This window comes from Musca autumnalis, unplaced genomic scaffold (genome assembly GCF_047663935.1).
Source record: "Musca autumnalis isolate F117 unplaced genomic scaffold, ASM4766393v1 scaffold_1, whole genome shotgun sequence".
Classification (NCBI taxonomy): domain Eukaryota; kingdom Metazoa; phylum Arthropoda; class Insecta; order Diptera; family Muscidae; genus Musca; species Musca autumnalis.
Window position 1 is genome coordinate 106,160,929 of NW_027411644.1, and position 16,439 is coordinate 106,177,367.

At 34.3% G+C, this 16,439-nt stretch overlaps 1 protein-coding gene across 1 annotated transcript in view; it reads right to left on the minus strand.

Moving 5' to 3' along the window:
• Positions 1-16,439, minus strand: part of DCAF12 (DDB1 and CUL4 associated factor 12-like protein) — a 398,057-nt gene that overhangs the window by 206,367 nt on the left and 175,251 nt on the right. The window lies entirely within an intron of this gene.

The following is a 16,439-nucleotide window of genomic DNA, read 5'->3' on the forward strand; positions in this document are numbered from 1 at the left end:
TTGTTCTACAAACCCAACATTATTTATTGAAAGAATTTTTGTTTTAATTTTAAATTGAAAATCAAAATTTTTACAAATGCATCGTTTGTAATCATTTTTTCTAACTGGATTTTAACGAATGAAAATCTTTTGTGCGACACCTGTTATGTGAAACAAAATCAGGATCGGTTTGTATTTTTTGCGTAATTGTCTTTCTATTATTTAGTTGTTTACGATATAATAAGTGCGCCTAGAAGTAAACTACAAAATTTGAAATTATGTGTGATCTCTTACGATATCAAGAAGTTATAGCATTGTTAATTTGACACATGTCTTGCAGAGGGCCAACTAAGTGAATAAGTACGTAATAGTAATGAAAAATAAGGATTTTTGTTGTTGTTATTTTTTGTGGTTCCAGGACGAATTTTCTAAAACCCGGCCTTATCTCGCACATTTGCATCAACAGTGACCCACTGGTAAACATTCAAGCTCCTAGCTTTAGCCGTTTTGGCTGGGCGTTGATGATGAGTCAGTCAGTCAGTCAATCGCTCATTTATATATAAAGATATATCACGAAGGACAATTTTATGTTAATCTTTTGATTCTTGTTATAGAAACTTGTGTGTGAATCCATGAACTAGAACAGTATATTTGGTCCTGGGAATGTTCATATCAAGTGTCCTTCAGATAATTCAGAAGTACCTGAAATAAAATGTACAAAATGTAATGAGATAATAAAAAAATCTATTGTCCCAAAAATATCGATACTTACCAAATATTCTTCTGTTCTTCACGTTTGTAGTATCTTCATTTAACAACAAATTTTTGCACATCAACGCATCAAAATACGTCTTTTATAAATTCAGAAAAAAAAATAAATTAAAATTTTTTCTATTTTGTTTTCAAAAAGAGAAATAATAATTTTGAAAAGAGATTACAAGAGAGAAACATTGTTGATTACACTATCCATCGGTAGTCTATAAAATAGCCAATATATTACACTCCCCATTACCAGTAACTAGTGAATTGACATGGTAAGCAGTGAAGCCCATTTCCAGTGACAAAATCAGGCTATAGGCTATTTTGTGTGCCATTTTTGGGTGTAAAGTAACTAGGACCAATGGGTAACTAGTTCCATAACTTTGTCAAAGTAGATAATTGCTATTTCTTGAACAACTGGGGCCCAACAAAACCTGTAGTGCGATTCTCTAACACATTTTTTGAGTTACCGACAAAAATCGGTAAAATTCAAACGCAAAAATCTGAATGAAAGTTCAAATAAAAGTTGACAACACTCTTGCTATCGGTAGAACTTTACGACTTATTTTTATTGGTCGCTAACTTACCAAAAAACATCGGTAATTACCGAAATTATAAGCATTTTAATTTTACCGACAATTGTCGGTAACTCAAAAAATGAGATAGAAAATCGCGCTACTGAAATACAATTCATTGCAAAGGAAAATTATTTATTTTACGAATGAAAACATTTAAATATGTTTTGGTCGCGGATTTTGTGTTTTAAATGTGATTTTGGACTCAACGTATTCGGGTAATACGGACGCTCAGAGAGCGTTGTTGTGGTAGATAGGTGAATAATTTTTGTACGTCGCGACATGCGACGTAATTTAGGTATAGCTGTTAGTCATATCTGGGGGCGAAACCTATAAATCTGCATGTTGCGTGTGCGTTCAAAAATACAAAAACAAAATACATGTATTTCAAATTAGGTCGAACTTGGTCTTTAGTCTTTTATCAGATATGACTTAAGCAAGAATGACATGCTTCTAATGTGTCGAGGCCTTAAAAGTCTAATTACAGCCATTTCGGTGAGACAATGTAGCTAAAACCTGCAAAATACCGAAAATCGGGAAGTACGGCACTGTGGGGGCTATATGAACACTGAAAGAAAAATGCTTCGTTGTATGAATGAACGGGTTTCATTGATTTTTTTCATTGATGCTATGAAACGTTCCATTAATATAATGAAATGCTTCATTCATGCAATGAAACTTTACGTTATTTAAAATTCAATGATTTTTGGTTTCATTGTATAAACGAAACGGATTTCATTGATGCAATGAAACTTTTAATTTCTATAAATTTAAGAAAAATATGTATGTTTTGAATTCAAACTAAATAGAATGGGATAAACACATTAGTACGCAAACATCTTTTTAAAAAAAATGGCGAAAAATGTATGTATTCGATGTGTTTGGTTTGCTTTAAAAATGAATGAAACAGTGTCATTAAATAAATGAAAGAGTTTCATTAAATAAATGAAACATTTTTGAAATTCCTTTTTGCGTTTTGTATACCTTGTAAATCTGTTAAGTTAGAAAATTTGTCTTCTAATTATTTTGACGTTATTAAACTAATTAAATTTTTTACAATCATAAAAAGAACACATTTATATATTGGCTACATACAAATGTATGTAAAGAATAACATATATAGATATGTATGTATGCATGAATATTTGCCAAAACTAGCAGAAACGTCATCAACTGTACAAAAATTCGCTACTGTCGCCGATTGGCGTTGTTATACATAAATATTCATCCACATTAAAAAGAATGCTCTTCTCAGTTCTTTGTTATTGTTTGTATTGTCGTTTATTGAATTCCATTTGTGGTTGTGTGTGAGTATTTAACAAGCAGAAAAAAGCAAAACAACCACCGCTTTCTTATGCTAAGTTTACATTTACGAAATCCACTCGATTTCAACTGTCAATTCCATAGCTCAAACGTCAAATGAAATCTCATCGTGATTTCATTTGACGTTTAACCTATGGATTTGACAGTTGAAATCGAGTGGATTTCGTAAATGTAAACCAAGCATTAGCTACATCAAACAATGTTCAAGAACATTGTTTTAGTTTGCGCTAAACCACAGTAAAGTGTGGATGAAAAAAAAGTTATTTTACGTCTGGTGTTTTCAACTTTAAACTGTGATGTGTTTAACGTGAAAAGAAACTGTAAATATTATTTTCTAGGTGTTCAGTTGTTCTTTTACGTGAATTTTCATTTATATTTTTCTTGTAATGGAAGTGTACAATTGAGGGAGTTGACCTGAAGTGGACTGTATCGGGAAGTGGATGCGGTTTAGCGGTGGCAACTCCCTCAGTTGCAAACATTAGCGGGTGTGCGGGAAAAATAAAAGATTTTTTTTGTTAATGTGTTGTTGTAGCGGCAGAGTTTTATTGCTTCTTGTTGTGTTGGAGGTCTTGGTACAAGTGAAGTACAATATATTTGATGCAGACATTTGCAGTCATTTTTGTTCTTTGTTTTTAAATAGGAATGAAATGGAAGTGGTAACCTTTTATACGTAGAGTGAAACCTCTTTGTATAAACGGTTACCAGACTAAAAATTAACATATGTTTAAGATAAATATGGAATAAACTATTATAACTCAAGTTTGTTGAACTCGTTTCAACAGGAAGCATTCAATGGAAATCTAAAGATGAGTGGAATGGCGGAGAAACTGTTACCATTGGCCAACGAAGCATCTTTTACTTAGAAAAAGAAAATGTTGTATAGTTTTCTGTCCAACGGCGAAAGTTAAAGGTAAAATAATGTTTAGAAAGAAAACCAGATAAATTACTAAAAATTGTTTTATGGTTTTCAATTTTGTTACAGATGGCAACGTCCAAAATGATAATTAATGTGAAATGAAAAGCCAAATATTTGTTAAATTATTTTTTGTAGTTTTTATGTGTTCGTTTATTTACTTTTTTAATTTTCTTTATAGTTGCAATGGAGATAAAAAATAGAAAATCCAATGATCAGTGGAATTACGGAGACTGTCCGTGGCCAATGAAGCACTACTCCCTTAAGAAAAAAATGTTGTATCCTAACATCGTGGACGTACACAGGGGATGACTCAGCGGCAAAAGTTAGAGGTAAGTTATTGTTTAGAAAACCAGTCAATTTATTAGTAATTTGTTTATTGTTTAAATTTTACTTACTGATGACAACACCCAATACTATCATTAATGTGCTTAAAACCTGAGGTATTAAGTATGACTTGTTGTATTAATGGTCAAAACTAATTGCAATAAAATTAAATAAACATATTGAGCATTGACTTCATTTTTGTTCATTACGTGAGTATGAAATGACTTCATAACATGAATGAAATCCTACGTTGCACGATGGGGCCAATGGCAGGTTTTCGAGGCAACAAATCACTGGGGCAAGCTAGACCTTCCAAATTTTGTACAGATGTTTATAATGGGCTTAGAAACTAATATGCCAAATTTGGTTCATATCGGTTCATATATACATATAGCTCCCGTATATATGTTCGCCCGACTTCAAGCAATTTATGGACCAAACACGAAAATTCTGCCCAATTTTTACGCGATTTGGAAAATACCACGGAATTAGGACTACAAATAAGTTTGCCAAGTTATATTGAAATCGGTTCAGATTTTGATATTGCTCCCATATATATATTCTCGCCCGATTTTAGGTATTTGGCCACCAATCCCGCTATGTATGTCCAATCTTGATGAAATTTGAAATGTGTGACGGATTTTGGTCTAGAAACATTTTTGACAAATCATATTGAAATCGGTTCAGAATTGGATATAGCTCCCATATATATGTTCGCCCGATTTCAGGCAAATGATTGACCAAGCATGCTAATTCCATCAAATTACAATAAAATTTGGAAAATGTTACGGAATTCGGGCTACAAATAAGTTTGTCAAGTTATATTGAAATCGGTTCAGATATAGAAATAGCTCCCTTATATACATATGTTCAAATTGCATGGTTTTGTCTGTGGTCTGTTATAAGTTAATAAAAAAGGTTCCAAATTTAGTAAAAATCGGCTAAGATTCCGCCACAAAAGCCAAGTTTGTCTGCGATACCTTAGAAATTATATATTATTATATACGTCTATTAAATTTTTCCGAAATCCAATTGATAACATCAATGGGTTTCCGATTATTCTCCAACCAAAACATAAAAATGTCCATATTTTTTAATTTTATTACGACATCTGAAATCAAATTTTTATGAAAAGGCGCAGCTAGGCGCAGCTAATTTTTTCACAAAATGATAGTACACATTAATACCTTTCACCACATATATATAACATCCTAGATCTACCTAGATCTCAAAAGTTATACTCCAGAGAACACATGGATAACAAAAAAGACATAACATCTTAACACAAAAATACATTTACCACACATAACATTTTTATTGTTTGTTAACACTATCTTATTTTACATAGCCATTGAAGAGCTTTCCATGTTTAAAAAATATAAAAATGTTGAAATGTTCTTTTTGGCGCCTAAAATGCTTTCACTACTTATTTATAATGAATGTCGGAAAATTATGTATAAGAAAATATGTCACCATTGCCAGATCAGTATGTCGCAATGTGATGTTACCAGATTGATTTATTTTTCATTTTTAGTGATTCAGAGTGTTGGCAATCGAAATCCGTTTTTATTTTTTTCAAATTGTTCACTTCAAAAATTGACTTTTTGCCTCGAAAACCTGCTATTGGCCCCATCGTGCGTTGTATCAATGAAATTTGTCATTGATTTTGAGCCAACGTAAGGCTTCATTGCATAAATGTGTAAGTAAGTAAGTGTCATTACAACAATGAAAGTATTTCATTGCATTAATGAAAAAGTTTCATTGAATTAACGGAAAAGTTTCATTGCATCAATGAAGGACTTTCATTGCATTAATGAAAAAGCTTCATTGCATTAATGGAAAAGTTTAATTTCATCAATGAAGAAGTTTCATTGCATGAATGTAGGAGTTTCATTGCATTAATGAAAAAGTTTTATTGCATTAACGAAAAAGTTTCATTGAATAAATGAAGGAGTTTCATTGCATTAATGAACAATTTCGTTAATTTTACTTCAATGAAACTCAACGAAACTTTTTTCATTTATTCAATGAAGCTCTACGTTGGCTTAAAATCAATGACAAATTTCATTAATACAACGTAGGATTTCATTCATATTACGTAGCTTTTTCTTTCAGTGAAGGACTTGACCTATACTAGCAAATTTTAGGGAAAAAGTTTTGTGTGCCCAACGAAGACAAAACACCAAATTTTAACCATTTTATGCTAAAAGCTTCGAAATACGGAAAATCGGGTGGTACTGCTCTATGGCGGCTATAAGAAGACGTGGACCTATACCGGCAAATTTCAGGAGAAAATTGTATACCAACAACGAAAACTAAATACCAAATTTCAGCCATTTCGGGGGCGATATTGAGGTCACAACATTCAAAACACCGAAAATCAGGAGGTACCGTTCTAGCGGTGCTATATCAAAATATGGACCGGTTATAGCCCATTTTCAATACCAAACATCCTAGGAGTAGTGGAAGCTTTTGTACCAAATTATAAAGCTCTTTCAGCTCTATCTTAAATATTGCCAAAGATGTAAATAAACAATTGTGCAAAATTATCGATAGATGGAGTTAATCTCTGTTCAAAGATTTAAATATTCTAGGATGGAAAAAGTCAATTGTGAAATTTAACTGTAGGTGGAAATAACCTCTTTTGTTGCGATATCATAACAATATTCTGTTAAACGAAAACTGTTATTCATTGGAATATGTGTGTTCGTTTACTCAAAATTTGTACAAATTGTTACTGGAAGTTGTTCGTTTACTCTACAGTACAATGCAAAAGACAAAGCGGAACACAAGAGAAGATATACATATTTTTGTTAATCGAATGAAATGCATAAATAATAGGATCTATTCACGAACAATTTCATGCTAATTAGATGACTAAAATTTGTAAAAATACAAATAAAACTTTCAAAAATAACATAATGCTGGATAACCATGCTGTTAACTAAGAATACTAACAGGGAATGTTAGTAATCCATGTAATTCACTACGAAAAAGCCCCATCTTATAATATTATATGTATATCTTTGGATATCATAGCAACATTCTTTTAAGTAGAGACAAAGATGTTAATTCATTAAGAGTGGAAAACTCAATTGTTACCATTTGTCAATAGATGGAGTTAAGCTCTGTTGTTACGATATCATAACACTATTCTGTTAAGTAGTTTAACATTTCAGGCGATTTTAACCACTAAGTTCATACTCAATGTACTGGAAACTGCTATGGAATACAATACTGAGTCCAAATCTTTGCTTTCCTACAATTTATATAAGCCTAATTGCGATTTATTGAGGTTTTTAACATTAACATACCCCTGTTGTTGATAAAATGTTTATATACTTTGTCTTATAAACATTTCTGCATTATGCATCTTTTCTAGTCTTTATATTCTATGTCTTTGGTAGAGAGCAATGCACAATTACCAGGTAGATGCATCAGCCAACAACTACAACAAAAACCAGTTCTGTACTGTGAAATGTCAAAAATGTTTTCCAAAGATATTGAAGAAATAAGACTAGACAAAATGCATGCAACCAAAAAAAGTTTATGAAACAATGTATAGAAACATTACCCTTAACAGAAACAATGCAGGTTGGGTCTGACCCAAGAGAAATGGTATTTCGTCTTCATTGGGGGTACAAAACAAAAAATTTGTTGGTATTGGTCAACGTCTTCATATAGCCCCCATAGAACTGTACCACCCGATTTTTCAAGGTATTTTCAAGGGTTTACTTCGCTCGCCTGTGAGATCTTGTCCTTAATCAACCGCTCTTAACAGAGATAACTTAAAACTTTCCTCCTGAAATTATATCTTGAAGAAATGTGCCTAAACGGTCTATATTTATCGTTCTGATTTCTTAATTCTTTTCATTTTTATTTCAGAGTAAAGACGTTTCCGTCGACACATATTTGAACAACATAATTGTATCCATTGTGGGTTTGGTAGGTTATTGCTTTGCCGGACTAATAGTACGTGCCCTTGGACCCAAACGTTTATTAAGTAAGTACCTCAGCCAGATAATCCGCTCAACTTAATTTATTTACTTTTCTCCCTGTCTTTTCTTACAGCCTATGGTCTCTTAATATCCGGTGTTTTGGGTTTCAGTTTGTTTTGGTCCAATAGCGGCTTAACCACATTAATTTTATCGTCTTTGTTTATAACTGTATGCAGTATATCAACTTCTTCGCTACTGGGCATGGTTGTGGCCATATTTCCCACTACGTTAAGGTAAATCGAATCGAAAATCTTTAAAGAGCAATGTTAATTGAAGGAAATTTATTTCAGAACCATGATCGTGGCCATTGCTATGATGTTTGGCCGTTTAGGTGCCTTATCGGGTAATTTAATGTTTCCCGTTCTGGTGGAAATTGGTTGTGCACCACCATTTATAATGGTTGGAGCTGTATTGATATGTAAGTTAGTTTGTTTTTTGTGGAGTTTTTGATTCTATGGCATTTCTTTCTTTATTGCAGTTGCAAGTGCCTTATCCTGCATTTTACCCAAAAAATCAACCTTCACATAGGCAACATTTTTTGGTAGAGGAATCTCACGAGAAAAGTACTTAATAGATATAGATACAAACGTTACTATTTTCTTACTATTTTCATAAGAAATAAATGTGATTTTCATTTTATCATTGTAAATCATAATAGCGAATTAGTTTCTTTAAAATTTTAATTATATTCCAATGTATTGTATGTATATAGATATAGATTTATACAACTAATAATAATTGTAAATAAAATTATAATATAATTTATAAGAGGTATAAACAATTGTTCTTATTTGCCCACAATTTTGTAACCCGTTACCAAATGCAAGTGTAAGTAAAACCGCCAAAACATAAGTAATATGTAACTTTTTATACGCTCCACCACGAGTTGTATTGAAGTAAAATGGAACAATTAAACGCCTTCCGCCGCACAAACTGAAGAATGTGACTTTCTATAAAACAAAGTTTAATACCAATGAGACATCGATGTTTCTACCCATTCCGAATCCGAAATATTATGATACAGTTATTTCATTTGAACTACACACATCGTCCATCTTCAAAATACATAAAATCTGGAGATACATTCATATTGGAATTATACCAAAATATTAACCTATATTGATCATTTTCTTAGTGGAGCTTTTCTAGCCATTGAGAATCCGAAATAATAGCCACATTATTTCACAAATATTGAAAATCGGAGGTACATTTCTATTGGTGCTACATCAACACGTAGACCTATACTCTGGGAGAAAGTTTTGTAGCTCCAAAGAAGACTAAATACCAAATAATGTGACTAAAACCTTCAAATTACTGAAAATTAGGTGGTACTGTTCTATGGAAGCTATATTAAAATCTGGACCTACATATACTGAAAATTTTCTGAAGGCAAGTTTTATATCCACAAAGAAGATTAATTACAGATTTTCAGCCACTTCATTGTAATAATAAGTCTAATGGCCTGGGTACATAAGCCGCTCGGCTTTCTTGCTAAATTCATTTCTGGTAAAAGACCAAAGACCAAGTTCGACCTAATTGAAATGTGGTGCTGACATTTCTTTATTCCTTTACCAGAAAAGAATTAAGCAAGAAAGCCGAGTGGCTTATGTACGCAGGCCTTAAAGGCCTCGAAACATAAGAAGCGTGACATTCTTGCTTAAAGGCCTGGGTACATAAGCCATTTCGTTGAAAAAATGTGGTTAAAATCTTGGGAGGTGCCGTTCTATGGTGGCTATATCAAAAAGTGGACCTATACTGACAAATATCTGGGGAATGTTTAGTAGCCCGAAAGAAGACTAAAGGGGTGAGTACATAAGCTGCCTTGCCTGCTTACCTTGCTTGCTTCTGATAAAAGAATAAAAAAGAAAAGGGCAACCCAGTTCGAAATTTTCTCGGCCTTCTTTATTCTCATGGTACAATAATACATGTAGCATTATCAAGCCAGCTGATGGTAACATAATGTGTCAATTGCATTGAATTGATGTCAAATTTTGACATCTTATGTTACCAACAATTGCCGATGCGGCTACCTGTGTATTTGTACCATGTTTATTCTTTTATTTTTATTATGTCAGAAATGAAGCAGGAAAGCAAGGCAATCAGGCAAGGCAGCTTAGTCTGTGTTTAGACACACAAATTTCTCGGGAAAGTAAATTGAGTTTTTGGGAGAGAGCGGAGAGGAAAGAGCTCCTCAATACTCTTTCCTACCCCCTATTGCCTAAAAACTGAATTTACTTTCCCGTGTGTCTAAACACGGACTTATGTACGCAGGCCTTAAATGTGCGAATAAGAAGCATGGCATTCTTGCTTAAGGGCGAAATCTATAGCTCTGCGTGTTGCGTGTGCGTTCAAAAATACAAAAACAAAATACATGTATTTGTTGTTTTCAATTTGAAATACATGTATTTTGTTTTTGTATTTTTGAACGCACACGCAACACGCAGAGCTATAGGTTTCGCCCTAAGTCATATCTGCTAAATGACTAAGTCCCAATTTACATTAGGCGAGTTTACTTGCGGCAATTGTCAGTTTGTAGGTGAGAGAGGGGGCTGAGAGGCAAAGGGTTACCATATGCCTCACCTCTCTCTCCATCAAACTGACAATTGCCGCAAGTAAACTCGCCTAATGTAAATTGGGACAAAATACCAAGTTCGTCCTAATTCAAATGTGATTCTGAAATCTTTTTATTAGGTCGAACTTGGTCTTTAGTCTTTTATCAGATATGACTTAAGCAAGAATGTCATGCTTCTAATGTGTCGAGGCCTTAAATCTGAAAACAGATACAACGTTTGATTAAAGTTTTGCGTCGGGCGTCGAGAAAAAAACAACAACAACAGGGCGACGACGATACCAAAGTCCAGCGTTTATCTGTTTGCCGGCATATATTTCAAATGAATTCAAATTCATTTGAAATATATGCCGACAAACACATCAACGTCGGACTTTGGTATCGTCGTCGCCCTGTTGTTGTTGTTTTTTCTCGACGCCCAACGCAAAACTTTAATCAAACGTTGTATCTGTTTACAGCTTAAAAGTCAAATTACAGCCATTTCAGTGAGACAATGTAGCTGAAACCTGCAAAATACCGAAAATCGGGAAGTACGGCACTGTGGGGGCTATATGAAGGAGTGGACCTATACTAGCAAATTTTAGGGAGAAAATTTTGTACGCCCAACGAAGACAAAACACCAAATTTCAGCCATTTTGGTGGGATATTAAAACTACAACCTTCAAAATACCGAAAATCGGGAGTTACCGTTTTATGGGGGCTATATCAAAACGTGGACGTATACCGACAAATTTAAGGTTTAAAATTTTAAACCCCCAACGACGACTAAATACCAAATTTCAACCATTTTAAGGGGATATTGAGGCTAAAAGCTTCGAAATACGGAAAATCGGGAGGTAACGTTCAATGGGGGGGATATATGACGATGAGGACCTATAGCGAGAAATTTCAGATGGAAAGTTTTATGGCCCCATCGAAGACTAAATGACAAATTTCAGCCAATTTGGTGTAATATTCAGTTCACAACCTTCCAAATACCAAAAATCGGACCTATACCAACAAATTTCAGGTTAAAAATTTTAAACCCCCAACGACGACTAAATTCCAAATTTCAACCATTTTATGCTAAAAGCTTCGAAATACGGAAAATCTTGAGGTACTGCTCTTTGGCGGCTATAAGAAGACGTGGACCTATACCGGCAAATTTCAGATGGAAAATTGTATACCCACAACGAAAACTAAATACCAAATTTCAGCCATTTCGGGGGCGATATTAAGGTCACAACATTCAAATTACCGAAAATTAAATAAAAAAACAAATAAAAGTAAAGAAACAACTTTTAGCCACAAAACACGACGTTTATGTTTTCTATGTCGACATATGGGAAACAAAAGCGATTAACATAGCTCTTATCTATTCCAGTAAATTGTTTAGCCATCTGTAACAAAAATATGGAACTATTATCATATGTTTTTGGAAAATGCATTTGTTCAAGTCTATAGCTCTGTTCCTTTACGTGCAAGTTTTACCACTTTTTACTCGAAAAGAGTTCCTTTACTTCTGAGACCATACAATTCATATGGGAGCAGTTTACAACTTTTACTACTTTTGTCGGTTTTACCATTTTCAAAAGTAAAGAAACAGACCATTTATTTCTATACGTCTTTGCTCAAAAACATTATTTTGATTTAAAATGCAAAGAAACCCAAGTCACAATAATATAAAATCTATCTCTATTGGTTTAGTTTGGCTTTTAAAAGAGATAGAAAGTCCAAAGGTCAACAAAAATTAAATCAAAATATAAAATCTTTTATGTTTGTTGTCAAAAGTTGTTAACAGAACTCTGAATGGCCGACCTTCTATAGGCCTTGGTTGTTACCACATTGAAGAAATAAGACTAGACAAAATGCATGCAACAAAAAACCAAATCCAATATGGAATCTCTCAAATAAAACGCTAGCCGTTTAATTTTGCCACCATTTATAATTTAAATGCAAGCGTTTTATTTGAGAGATTCCATATTGGATTTGGTTTCATATTCATGTATTAGGTGTGTTCGTTTACTCAACAATTTGTACAAATTCGTACAAGTCCAGTAACTTCTTGCTTTCGACTAAGCTCTTTTGCATTGTACTGTAGAGTAAAAGAACAACATCCAGTAACAATTTGTACAAATTTTGAGTAAACGAACACACATATTAGCTGTGTCTTTTTACGTGATAATTAGTAATAATTATTACTAATGTTGCAGATTTTGACAGTTGTATAAAGGAAAAGTTGCCGAAAAAAATGTTTCAGCAACATTTAGTAAGTAAAAAGACACCCCAAATGTCATCCAAATCTGAAAAGTGTACAAAGTTTTAGTTCGATTGGTCAACTGCAACTATGTCAAAAATGAGATACCAGATTTGAAATGCAAGTTAAAACACCGTTATATGTTTTGTACGTATTTAACCGAATTTAACGATCCAATTGATATGGAATTCTTCTGGAATAGGTCCTTGAATTCATAAATTTTGTTTCTGATACTATTACATGCAATTTTCCTCCTAGATTACCGATTTTATCTGCAACCTGCATTGTTTCTGTTAAGGGTAATGTTTCTATACATTGTTTCATAAATATTTTTTTGTTTCATGCACTTTGTCTAGTCTTATTTCTTCTATGACTTTGTATACGTTAACGTGACGGCAACAACAACATTTCGCTCATTTACTCAAAGAGTGACACATCTCAAAAAATCAAGTTTCGAGAAAAACGCGTTTTAAGTTGGCGATTGAAATTTGACTTCCCAAATTATAAAGATTATAACACAAAAAGTAAAATAACCACTTACACCATATTTTGTAAACAGCTAGCTAGATATCAGTGCTAAATGTCTGTGCAAGATTAATCATGATTGGAAGTGTTTTAGTGCTTCATAAACTCAAAAAACTGTTTTGTTGAATTATGCCATACTTGTAGTAAATCAGCTGTAACTCTTTGAGTTTTAGAGATATCGGCGTGAAAATTTGACACAAGATGAAGTAGAAGTCGTAGAAAAAATAGAAATTGCCAACTCTGAAAACGCATTTTTTTGAATTATGTCACTCTTTGAGTAAATGAGCGATATGTTCTCTTTATTCTCATCTGTCGTGGTTTAGCAAAGGAAAGACTCGCTCAGAGAGACTAATGCACAAAATATATTGAGCACCACCGGTTTAACATAATGTAATTTTACGATATGGTAAAATAACATTTTTTTCTTGATATGGAATTCTTCTGGAATTGATCCTTGAATTCATAAATTTTGTTTCTGATACTATTACATGAAATTTTCTCCTTTGTTGCGATTTTAAATTACCTGCAACCTGCATTGTTTCTGTTAAGGGTAATGTTTCTATACATTGTTTCATAAACATTTTTGTGTTGCATGCATTTTGTCTAGTCTTATTTCTTCTATGTCTTTGAGAGAGTGTACGAAAACTCGGAACTATACCCAGCAAGCACTTTCTATCGCACATTAGCCGAAGCAGTCACTCCCAGGCGATAGAAAGTCATCTCCGGTGAACTTTTGTATTGAGAAAGTCATCTCCGGTGAACTTTTTGTATTGGGAAAGTCATCTCCGGTGAACTTTTGTATGGGAAAGTCATCTCCGGTGAAATTTTGTATTGGGAAAGTCATCTCCGGTGAACTTTTGTATGGGAAAAGTCATCTCCGGTGAACTTTTGTATGGGGAAAGTCATCTGCGGTGAACTTTTGTATTGGGAAAGTCATCTCCGGTGAACTTTTGTATTGGGAAAGTCATCTCCGGTGAACTTTTGTATTGGGAAAGTCATCTCGGGTGAACTTTTGTATTGGGAAAGCCATCTCCGGGGAACTTTTGTATTGGGAAAGTCATGCCCGGTGATCTTTTGTATGGGAAAAGTCATCTCCGGTGAACTTTTGTATTGGAAAAGTCATCTCCGGTGAAGTTTTGTATTGGAAAAGTCATGCTCGGTGAACTTTTGTATTGGGAAAGTCATCTCCGGTGAACTTTTGTATTGGAAAGTCATTTCCGGTGAACTTTTGTATTGGGAAAGTCATCTCCGGTGAACTTTTGTATGGGAAATGTTATCTCCGGTGAACTTTTGTATGGGGAAAGTCATCTCCGGTGAACTTTTGTATTGGGAAAGTCATCTCCGGTGAACTTTTGTATTGGGAAAGTCATCTCGGGTGAACTTTTGTATTGGGAAAGCCATCTCCGGGGAACTTTTGTATTGGGAAAGCCATCTCCGGGGAACTTTTGTATTGGGAAAGTCATGCCCGGTGAACTTTTGTATTGGAAAAGTCATCTCCGGTGAACTTTTGTATTGGAAAAGTCATCTCCGGTAAACTTTTGTATTGGAAAAAATCATGCTCGGTGAACTTTTGTATTGGGAAAGTCATCTCCGGTGAACTTTTGTATTGGGAAAGTCATGCCCGGTGAACTTTTGTATTGGGAAAGTCATCTCCTGTAAACTTTTGTATTGGGAAAGTCATCTCCGGTGAACTTTTGTATTGGGAAAGTCATCTCCGGTGAACTTTTGTATGGGAAAAGTCATCTCCGGTGAACTTTTGTATTGGAAAAGTCATGTCCGGTGAACTTTTGTATTGGGAAAGTCATCTCCGGTGAACTTTTGTATTGGCAAAGTCATCTCCGGTGAACTTTTGTATTGGCAAAGTCATCTCCGGTGAACTTTTGTATGGGAAAAGTCATCACCAGGGAACTTTTATATTGGAAAAGTCATCTCCGGTGAACTTTTGTATTGGAAAAGTCATCTCCGGTGAACTTTTGTATTGGAAAAGTCATCTCCGGTGAACTTTTGTATTGGGAAAGTCATCTCCGGGTAACTTTTGTATTGGGAAAGTCATGCCCGGTGAACTTTTGTATTGGAAAAGTCATCTCCGGTGAACTTTTGTATTGGAAAAGTCATCTCCGGTAAACTTTTGTATTGGAAAAATCATGCTCGGTGAACTTTTGTATTGGGAAAGTCATCTCCGGTGAACTTTTGTATTGGGAAAGTCATGCCCGGTGAGCTTTTGTATTGGGAAAGTCATCTCCTGTAAACTTTTGTATTGGGAAAGTCATCTCCGGTGAACTTTTGTATTGGGAAAGTCATCTCCGGTGAACTTTTGTATGGGAAAAGTCATCTCCGGTGAACTTTTGTATTGGAAAAGTCATGTCCGGTGAACTTTTGTATTGGGAAAGTCATCTCCGGTGAACTTTTGTATGGAAAAAGTCATCTCCGGTGAACTTTTGTACTGGAAAAGTCATGCCCGGTGAACTTTTGTATTGGGAAAGTCATCTCCGGTGAACTTTTGTATTGGAAAAGTCATCTCCGGTGAACTTTTGTATTGGAAAAGTCATCTCCGGTGAACTTTTGTATTGGAAAAGTCATCTCCGGTGAACTTTTGTATTGGCAAAGTCATCTCCGGTGAACTTTTGTATTGGCAAAGTCATCTCCGGTGAACTTTTGTATGGGAAAAGTCATCTCCAGGGAACTTTTATATTGAAAAAGTCATCTCCGGTGAACTTTTGTATTGGGAAAGTCATCTCCGGTGAACTTTTGTATGGGAAAAGTCATCTCCGGTGAACTTTTGTATTGGAAAAGTCATCTCCGGTGAACTTTTGTATTGGGAAAGTCATCTCCGGTGAACTTTTGTATTGGGAAAGTCATGCCCGGTGAACTTTTGTATGGGAAAAGTCATCTCCGGTGAACTTTTGTATTGGCAAAGTCATCTCCGGTGAACTTTTATATGGGAAAGTCATCTCCGGTGAACTTTTGTATGGGAAAAGCGATCTCGCATTCTAATCGATGAAGTCTAACCGTTCGGGAAGAAATGAACCACGTCCACGACACTACTTTTAGCGATAAAATTGGTTGGACGAAAAAAAATTATTTTTTATTTTGTTTTTTTTTTCTTTGTTGTTATTCTTTAACCCAGATATGCCCAATGTCCTATATGTAGTACACCCACAATTATTGTTGACATGATATTTTACTGTTATAGAAGTACCGTTTTCATGTTGACACACTCAGTACTCATTAATAC